General features: G+C 46.1%; 1 protein-coding gene across 1 annotated transcript in view; it reads right to left on the reverse strand.

Annotated features, from left to right (window-relative positions):
* Nucleotides 1–510: 510 nt before the first annotated feature.
* Polr1a (RNA polymerase I subunit A) overlaps nt 511–10,445 on the reverse strand; it is a 95,925-nt gene continuing 85,990 nt past the window's right edge. Inside the window, exon 35 of the transcript XR_780520.3 lies at nt 511–961. The gene's annotated coding sequence lies outside the window, so the exon portion shown is untranslated. The remainder of the gene's footprint in view (nt 962–10,445) is intronic.

A 10,445-nucleotide genomic window follows, 5' to 3' on the forward strand; every position in this document is an offset into this window, starting at 1 on the left:
CTCATTCTCCTTTCTTCTCCACCTTGCCCTGTCCCTGGGGACTAATCAGGTAGGAACCCTGTCCCTGCAGCTCCCTCACCTTCAGGATTGTGGTTGAGCTCGGCCCACAGTAGGTACCAGCAGGAAACTGGAGGGCAGGAGGAGAGCCAGCAGGGGCCCTGGCTGATCCGGCTCTGTCCGAGGGAGGTGGGTTGGAGGCAGAGTGCCTGGTTCCCCCATTGGAGGCCACAGCCACTTCTCATGTGCACCCCCGCCCCAGCCAGAGCTGCCTCGGGATTCTTGTCACCACTTCCTCCCCTGTTCCCTCTCAGCCTTCCAGTGGTAACAGCTCTCTATTGTCACTACCCTAGAGCTGCTGCCCTGTCTCTCGATGGTTTCCTTTCATCTTGCCCACATCTTTATGAATAGCCCATTCATTCTATTCTCTCCAGCAACTGACTGGTGACTTTGAGTTGCTGTCCCCTGCTGTGGGGACTGTGGCCAAGATAGGAAGATGGAGGGGGAAGTCAGCTTTTTCTATCTGCCTCACTACCACCCACTGGACACCAGGGGATGTGGATAAAGAGCTAGAAGCTATAGATTTGAGATCAATATTAGAGATGAGATAGCCAAAACTAAGAAGGTCAGAATTCTGATAGAAGGGAAAATAATGTATACGCACCAATGGAGTTACTTTAATAAGAAACTTCATTTTCCTGGGAAAACGTGATCATATGTGAAAATATGCTCCCACAGCGATTGGGGCCCTCTTTCTTCGTTAAGACACAGATGCCTAAAAGTCAACGTCATAAAGGTTGTGAGCTGGAGATATTTTAGAATTGACTTCTCTGTATTTTTCACTCCCAAATTCACAGGCTCAGGCACCAGCATTCCTAGCTTTTTCCGCCTTTTCCAGGTCTGTTGGCTGATGGCTGGTTCTGTGACCTCCACCAATTCACACCTCTCAGCCTCTTCTTCCTTTCTGTACATGATGGGGGAGAGGGGTATAAGTCTAATTAGACAGAAAGACTACTGATAACACTTCTAACTCTGCCTCTATTGAAAGTCACTTTAAATATCTTGGTTGTCCACACCCCATGAGCCACTTTGGCCACTCTGCATCGTGCAAATTCAAGAAGAGAGGCCCTTGCTTGCTGTCAAAGGGCCAATGTACAGTAGAAGCATGGGCAGCCAGACAAGGTCGGTGCCTTGAAGGACGCTCCAAATGTCGAGGTAGCTAACTGAGACCCAGAAGGTGCTGGGAAGGAAGGATTAAGACTCATTTGCTTCCCTTCTGAATATCAATGTTACTAGCACCTTTCTCACGGGCTGGGAGAGGCCCCACTTAGGACCTCATTCAGGAGAATGAGGACAGCTGGGCTCAGAGGCGTGAGGGAAGGCTGCTTCTGGCAGAGCATGTGCTGGAGTCTCACAAAGCCCTGGTCTGCTGGGCACAGCACCCTCTCCAGAGGTCCAGCATAGGAGATGCCAGGGGCTTTCCTGGGGGCTCAGGCCAACAAAGGCATCACTGTAGTAGATATAAAGCTGCATTGTTGTGAACAGAATTATTATTATTATTATTTTTTGTACCGGGGATCAATCTCAGGACCTTGTTTCTGCAAGGCAGGCACAGTGCCACTGAGCTAAATCCCTGGCCCAGGACAGAATTACTTTTTTTTTTTTTGGTACTGGGGATTGAACTTGGGTCCTTGTGCTTGCAAGGCAGGTCGTGGAACTACTGAGCTAAATCTCCGGGTGTAGAATTACTTTTTAACCAATGGTAACAACAGAAGAAACAAGAAAAAAAAAATCTGAAACTCCAACCTCTTCTCTAGACCAAGAGGTTAAAAACAAAACTGAACCTTTTGGATCTAGTCAGACTCCTAGGGGTTCTTGGAGAGTGGGGATGGTGTCTTAGGAACTTTCTCATTTTGGGGACAAAATATCCAACATCCATAAGTTAAAAGAGGAAAGGTTTATTTTAGTCCACAGTTTGTAGAGGTTTCAGTCCATAGTTATCTGGCTCCAAGGCAGGGTGGCAAGGCAGAGGGCAAACAGTTCACAGTGTAGTAGTCAGGAAATAGCCAGAAGTAAGCCTTTCTTCTTTTATTTCATTTAAACTACAAGCCTATCAGTAGTGCCATCCACACCCAGGGCGGGCCTTCCCACTATCCACACCCAGAGCCATCCTAAACCAATAGCTGACTAATCCAGACATTACACTTGTAATCCACTATCACACATCCATGATCCAGTCACCTCCCAGAGCCCCACTACGCGCACATAAGGTTTTGGGGGATACCTAGCTACAAGTCATAATAGATAGGGTGGAGAAACAGCAATGGAAAACCTCAAACAAGAGAAGCCAGACCTCTTCTGACATAGCCATGCAAATATTCAAGAAACTGATGGAGGAAATCCAAGAGATATTTTGCTTCAGGCTTGCAAAATGAATTATAGTCATTCCACGAAATTTTGGTACACACTGAACTTGTGAAGTTATGGGAGGTAACAGATAAAGAAGTGCATTGGAAAAGAAAGAAGAGGCACACATATATGAGGGTACCACAAACTACCACCTGATCTCTGTTTTTTCTGTCTTTTGTTGGTACGGGGAATCGAACTCAGGACCTTGTACTTGCAAGGCAGACACAGAACCACTGAGCTAAATCCTTAACCCTCGGTTTTTTCTGTCTTCACAGATTTAGTCCTGAGATTTAGCTGGGCTCATGACCATCCAACTAAAGATTTCATTTCAGCCAACTTCACAGCAAGATGTGACCATGTGACTAAGCCTGAGCCAATGAGATGTGAGCAGAGGTGATGCATGACCCTCCAGACCACATTATTATCCCTCAACTGCTCGCCTTCCACCTCTCTTCAATTTTGTAGACTGGCGAGTGAGTAGTTTTGATGCTGTGGCTGAGGAGCCCCTGAGAGATGCTGGCACAAGATAGGAAGAACTTGCCCTCCAACCACCTCGTGCTTATCCACCTTCTAATTTCATAAGCAAGACACAGACTCCTATCGTGTTTGTACCACTGTTGTATTTTAAAGACATCTTTATCACTTCACTTTGCATCTTTACTAACATATGGGTTACAAATCCTACTGCTAAGAATGGTTCAGAAAAAAGGTAGGGTTGTGTTTTTTTTTCAATTTTATCAGTACATGTTTGCAATTCGTGCAGTTTACAATCAGCTTGGGAATGCTTGCTTACATGTACATATCACAGCCTGTTTTTTCACCCTTTCCTCTTCCCTGCCCCTCCTCCCTTCCCCGGTAGTTTTTCATACTTGATATTGTCTCAGCTCATGATATAGTATATAGTGTCTAACATTAATCGGGATTATATCCTGTACATGGTATACCTTTATTCTACTTATTTCCCCTTCTCCTCCTCACCCTTCATCCTAGTGCCCTTAGATCACTTCCCTATTGCTAGACATTCATCCCCTTGTCCCTTTCTATCTATCCACCCTATACCATTTTGTTTGTACTATGCCTCACTCAGATGAGAGATACCATACTGTACTTAAACTTGTGTGTCTCATTTATTTCACTCAATATTGTATTTTCCAGCTGCATTTTCCTCCAAATGACTCAAATTTGTCATTCTTTATAGCCTGTAGTATTCTGTTACTTTTCTTTATGCAATCGTCTGATGAAGGGTATACAGGCTGCTTTCAGGATTTAGTTATTATGAATTGTGCTGCTATAAATGTTAGTATGCAAGTATCCCTGTAGTATGATGACTTAAATTCTTGGGGGAAGATACCTAGCAAGGAGAATGGCTGGATCATATGGAATTTCTAATTTCAGTTAAGAAACCTCCAAACTGATTTCCACGATGGTTATACTAGTTTACATTCTTAACAACAGTGCAGGAGTGCTCCTTTTTTACCACAGCCATGCCAGCATTTATTATTTCATTTCCTAATGATTGCCATTCTTTCCAGAGTAAGATGGAATCTTAGGGTTGTTTTAATTTGCATTTCTCCTAATGGTCAGAGATGTTGAACATTTGAGAAAAGACAGTTTTAACTGACATTGTGTGGTAGGAAGTATGCAAATATTTGCTATTTTTAATCCAACAATGGCCTGGTTCAGGGCTTCTCTTCCTAAAGCACCTATATCAACATTCTTATTCAGTTAAGGTTCTTCATTAACTATGAATTCAGGCTCGCAACCTTGAACTTGGATTAAACTTTTCCACCCAGGGCTAAATTAAAGAATATGTAGCTCATAATTTTGTTTCCATGAATTGCTGACCCAACCTCGGAATGTCTATCTCTAGGTACTTGGTATGTGATATAATTTCATGTCTTTATCTTCAAGCCAGGTCATTTGGGTTTTCTATTACTTAGAGGCACAATAGGCTGATCCAGGCCTGGACCCTCCATCTTTCCTCTGCTGGGCTTGGGTTTCTCTGGTGGTAGCAAGACGACTGCCTAATTGAACGCAGTCACAGGATATGTGTGGACAGCAGGAAGGGAAGGAAGACAGCCCTCCTTTTTTTAAATGAAAAAAACAATTTTTTTTTTTTTTTCTGGAAGCTACTTATGCATCATTGGCCAAGGTTCAGTGGGTCAAGAACAAAGTGGCTGGGGTTGTTTTGATTGGCCTAGGATGATCACGGCTGGGAATACTGCAACCTGGATCAAATTGGCCTTGTTTATAAGAGGGGCAGAGGAGGGACTGTGGACACTCCACAAAGTTGCCTTTACTGTCATTCCCTTGTGGTCTGCGCAGCCCTGGTAACCTCTTCTGAGAGCCCATAGAAAAGAAATGACGGACAGAAAATAAAGGTGACAAAGCTCATTGAACAACTTTGTTAGGAAGTAAGGGCCTCACACAGAGTGAGCCACTGGGATGCTTCTCACAGGACCAGGTTTATCAAAGGTAGAGAGGCTTTAAGTGCGGAGAGACCTGGCCACCTCTGACTGGGGAGGCTGAACGCCCTCCCAAGCTCATGTGTCTGGGCAGGACAAGGAACAGCTTCTGGGGACACAAATTCTCCTTGGCTGTTAGTGGGACTTTAGGGAAGTGAAGAGGCCAGTACTTCCCCGGGTGTAGGGGGTGGGAGGAGGTCATCTCCTGGGAGGGCCTGGGTGGGACCTGGGAAACCTTCACAGGCTTTCCCTGGTCTTTCTTCATTCTCAGAAACTCACGGGAGGCCAGGCCCCAGCATGAGTACTGGGCCCTGGGTCCTGAGCTTCCTCTTCCAGCACAAACTGTGAGAGATGTTGCTCATTGTGAGGAGGCAGGACCCCTTGTGCAGCCACCACAGGAAGTCCTTGTTCTTCTCTTGAGCTGCTCTCTTCTCTGCCCAGTCTAGCCCTAACCACCTACTTCTGCTCTCACCTCCCTGACTCTGCTCCACCCCTCACTTCAGGAAAACAGGACACACTGGCCTGGACAAGCTCACACATCCCCATACCCACTCACGTGTTGTCTCACCTGCAAGGCCTGTCTGATCCTCTACCCCGACTCAATGGGTCTCAAGCCCTTCTAATGTACAGCTGCCCCAAGATGACCCTGTCGTGATGCTCGCTGTGAGGGGCACATCTCACAGAGCCAGCCAAGGTGTTGGCTGGGGACCGGCACCTGTTAGGGAGAAGATACAGTAGGGCCAGAGCATGAGGGAGCCAGGGTAGTTCTTCCTCAGTCAGGTGGTCCTTCAGCGGCAGGATGCTGAGTAAAAGTCTGGTCTGTAGAGGGCACCAGACCCAGCGGGCCTGCCCCAATGTGCCTACCAGGCCCTAAATTGCAGGGTTGGAACAGGCCAAAAAGTAGTGGGCAGAAGGCAGTGCTTGGCCTTGGCTGGTCAAGGTGTTACGTTTCTCTTTTCAATCTTCTGCCTGCCACCTCCCATGAGCCCCCACCGTTCTATGGACTGACATGCCACATTTCTACAGACCTTCCCTTTTTTTTCTCCTCACCAACTCGGGACTTGCTCCTCAGGCCCCTATTTTCAGAGGAAATATGAGCTACTGTAACAGAACCTACAAGTTGTCACTTGTCTGTTACTACCTGACAATGCTGGGAGGTCGCTGGGCAGAAGTGCAATTCTAAGAGGAGCACTAGATGTCAGTTGACCCTAGGGTGTTGCTTTTGCCTCCTCTTGATCTGTTTCTTTAACAGTGAAATGGGCCAACAGGATGAGTGCTGTGGGGTTGTGGGAAATCAATTACACAGTATCACAGAAATCCTTTGTACCTGGCACAGCCCACAGAGGTCCCTGAGTGGTTAAACCCCAAAGACTGGTAATTTTCTCAAACTCTTCAAAATTGACTTTTTCTGTGATTGAGGCCATGGCTTGGGGCGACTACTTCCTTAAGGTGATCATTTATTTGTTCGTTTCACCTCTTGTGAGCTGCCAGCTCCCCAAACTAGGCCAAGTATAGACACCTCTGCACCCTACGGGGAGTCCTGACTGTATTTCCTAGAGACATACCCTAGAAGAGACGCTGTTGACCTGGGGGCATTTGCTGCCCTCACCCCTGCTGTACTCCCCACAGTGCAGCCCCTGATATGACAGTTCCTTCCTCTGTCCAAGGGAAGGAAGAGGCACAGGGAGTGAAGAGCCCAGGCCAGCTGCTGGGCTTCACCGCCTTGTTCCACTATGTGCTTGTTGACTCTCCTTGGCCAGCAGCTGCAAGCTGTGGAGAATAACTGTAACCCCTCACCGCGTTGTGATGAGGACCAGATGAATCAGCACTTGTGAAGGGCTTGGGCTGGCCCCACACCTGGCATGCTCTGGGTACACGTGGACATCCGTATCAGTAACTGAGCTCAGCAGAAACCACAGAAGGGGGCAGGGCTGGTTTCATTTTGGCCTTGACTTCTGGTAATTTTCCGTTTTTGCCTCAGTCTCTCCAGTACATCTAGATATACTGTCACATGCATAATATTATTAGTCCCTTACAATGGATAATTTGCTCTTTCAATCAATCTATGTAATTCAGAAAATGTCCCAGTGGCCCTAACTAAAGTCTAAGCATGATCACTGCTGGGGCAGCCAAGAACTGATCTCTTTTTCATGTTGGTGAGCTAGTTTGTTTGTTTATTTATTTTAGCCAGGGACTTTCTATTTTGCCTAAACTGGTCTAGAATTCCTGGGCTCAAGTGATGCTGCTGTCTCAGCTTCCCAAGGAGCTTGGATTACAGATGTGTGCCACTAGTTAGAGCTGATCTCCATATTCAAGGTTTTATCACAGTGCAGGGTCTGCTAAACTCCTCACATGTGTTATCTAACTCATTTAACAGTTCAAGAGAAAAGTAGTTAAAGCAGATGACTAAAGACAAATAGCAATTCCTTAAAACTAATAACAGCGACAGACACATTCCAACAGAAAAATAGACAAGGAATATGAACAAGCAGTTCTTAGGAGCCATTCTGGGAAGGAGTTGATTCCTTAAGACTGAGCTACAGAACAACTACAAAGGAACTTCATTCACCACAGGGTTTTCAATATTATTACTTAGTTACTTTTTCTCGTTGATGAGACAAAATACCTGACTGCCAAAGTTAAAGGAGGGAAGATTTATTTAGCTCACAGTTTGAAGAAGTTTCAGTTCATCGTTGGCTGGTTGCCAGGCAGGGAGGCATGACAGGGAAATCACAGAGGAGAGACAGTTCATGACAGGCAGAAGAAAACAAAAACAAGCAAGAGAGAAGCCTCTTTCTGTCCCTTATATCTTATTCAGACTACCTGGTCTTAGGTCAGGTAGCACTTACCAATAATCCTAGCATTGTGTACCATGAATCAATCCCACTGTCACTCTAGGTCTCTGCACTTGGCTGAGAAGCAATCCAGCCATCTCTGAAAAGCCCCACCATGACCGCATGAGGCTTTGGGGGGACATCTAGATACAAGCCATAGCAATTACCTTCCAACAATGACTGGATGAGAGACAACCATGAGAAAGTTGTGGAGTAAGAACAGACTGGACAGACAACCCTGGGAAGTTTCAGCTCAGCCTGGGAATGGGGTCCTGCTCTCCATGGTGAGATGTCAGGGTCAGAATGTGTGGCTTTCAGAGGCAAGTGGGTCCGAGAGTGCTAGCACTAAGTCTAGGGGTCTGCTTGATGCCTCATCCCACTGCCTCTGTTCAGCAGAGATCACAGGTCTGACTGCCTTCCACATCCACCATCTCAAGCAAAGACAGGACTAGGCTTGGATGGTTGTCACTGAGCTAAATTCCCAGTCCAGCCTTTTATTTTGATGATTCCACTTGCTGACTGTTGGTGCTACTTCTTGTATAATTGGGGTTCTGTTCAGAAAGCCCATGCCTATGCTTAGGTCTGCAAGAGCTCTACCTATTTTATCTTCTAGCAGATTGCTTGTTTTAACAGTTAGTGGGAGATATTGGTCTAAATTCAATCTTCTGCATGTGAATGAGTTTTCCCAGCATCATTTAAGCTCTTTCCTCCAATGTGTTTTTGGCCCCTTTGTCAGAGATTAGATAGCTGAATGTGGCTGGACCATAAAGAAGCCTCACATATACTACTATATATATTCAGAGGTGAAGGCTGACTTGCTGAGTGCTGGGAGCAGAGTGAGGAAGTGGGGGTGCAATGACGAATTCTGACGGGGGTGCTGGTGGTTGAGCCAGGGTCTTGCTGTACAGCCCAGCCTGGCCTGGAACTGGTGGTGATTCTACTGCATCAGCCTCCCAGGAGCTGGGATTACAGGCATGCACTACCACACTTGGAAGACTCCTGATTTCTTTTCCAGTTTTACTCACTTCTGGTCTCTGAGCACCCAGGTGCCTCTTCCCTCTCCCCCTCACAGAGCCAGCAGGTAGGCTCAGTCTTACCTGGAGCAAGTGGTGTGAATGTTCAAAGGTGCCTACAGGGCCAGGGATTTAGCTCAGTGGTTCTGGTGCCTGCCTCACAAGCACAAGGGCCCAAGTTCGATCCCCAGTACCAAAAAAAAAAAAAAAAAAGGTGCCTACAGAGCACCTCCATCTTGGGCCTGGTTAACTATGAAGCTGAGTTTCTTGTTGACTTGCATGTTTGGGGCACTGTACTCAAGTTCCATAGGGACAGAGGTCACAGTTTATCCAGAGAACATTAAGTGGAGTAGAGGGGTCAGTGAGCACAAAAGCACTCTGTTCCTTAAGTCACCTGTGCAGTTCCAGGGACAGCTGAAGCTGTGACCTTAATCCCACTCACCAGTGGACAGAGGTGCTGCTTAAAAGATGAGGCATGACTTTTATAAGACAACTGAGGTTAACCTTTGAACAGAAACGTCTCATGATGCTGCTCTGGTGAAGTCCTGGCTGAGCAAGTGTCCCCTCCTTCTGGCCCTGCTGGTATCACACTGGCAGGAACTTTTTAGTGGGACAAGCAGAGCCTCTACCACGCAGACTGGGAAGCAGCTGCAGGCCTCCCACCTCCTTTTGGAAGCAGCAGTGCTATCTTGTCAGCTTCTGGAGCCCTCAGGAGTGTGGGCGGGCGGCCTCCACTGAAGCCCATCATGAAACTCTAGACACCTATGGGGCACCAGGCAAGCCTTACTGTGCCCCCTCACTCTTGTACATACCCTGAGAGGGCAAGATCAGCTCTGAAGAGGTTATGGTAGGACCTCGGATCAGTGACCCACGCCCTGAGAAGTCATCTTATCAGTAGGAGGTGCCAGTGTCTGTGAATCTGCACAATGTAGGGTTTACTTTGTGGTTCTCAACTCTGCTTCCCACCAGACCCCCTGGAGAGCTTTCAATATTAGGCCACACCCCAGGCTGATTAAATCGGAATCTCTGCCTACCCAGAAGCAAGGGATGTCTTTCCATTTTCTGACATCCTCTTCAGTCTGTTTTTTCAGTGCTATAATTTTCAGAGTAGAGGTCTTTGATTTCTTTTGTTAGGTTGATTCCTAAGTATTTCAATTTTTTGGATGCTATTGTGAAAGGAATTGTTTGCCCCATTTCTCTCAGTGAGTTTGTTGTTTGTGTACAGAAAAGCTATTGATTTTGGGGTGATCTTGTATCCAGCTACTTTACTGAATTTGGTTATTAAGTCTAGAAGACTTTTGGTGGAGTTCTTGGGTTCTTCTATATAGAGTATCATGTCACCCGCAAATAATGACAATTTGACTTGCTTCCTCTTTATTCCTTTTCTTTCTCTTGTCTAATTGCTGTGGCTGTTTCCAAAACTATATTGAACAGAAATGGTGATAGTGAACATCCTTGTCTTGTTCCTGATTTTAGTGTGAAGGATTTCAGTTTTTGACCATTTAGTATGATACTGGGTGTTGGTTTTTCATAGATGGCTTTTATCAGATTGAGGTAGAGACAGTTTAGTGAAAATGGCCATACTTCCAAAACTGCTATATAGATTCAATGAAATCCTAATTGAAATCCCAGCAGCATTCTTCACAGACCTTGAGAAAACAATCCAAAAATTAATTTCGAACAAGAAGAAACCTAGAATAGCAAAAGCAATTCTAGGTAATAAAGAC

The sequence above is a fragment of the Fukomys damarensis genome, unplaced genomic scaffold (genome assembly GCF_012274545.1).
Source record: "Fukomys damarensis isolate Sample0158 unplaced genomic scaffold, DMR_v1.0_HiC HiC_scaffold_2, whole genome shotgun sequence".
Classification (NCBI taxonomy): Eukaryota; Metazoa; Chordata; class Mammalia; order Rodentia; family Bathyergidae; genus Fukomys; species Fukomys damarensis.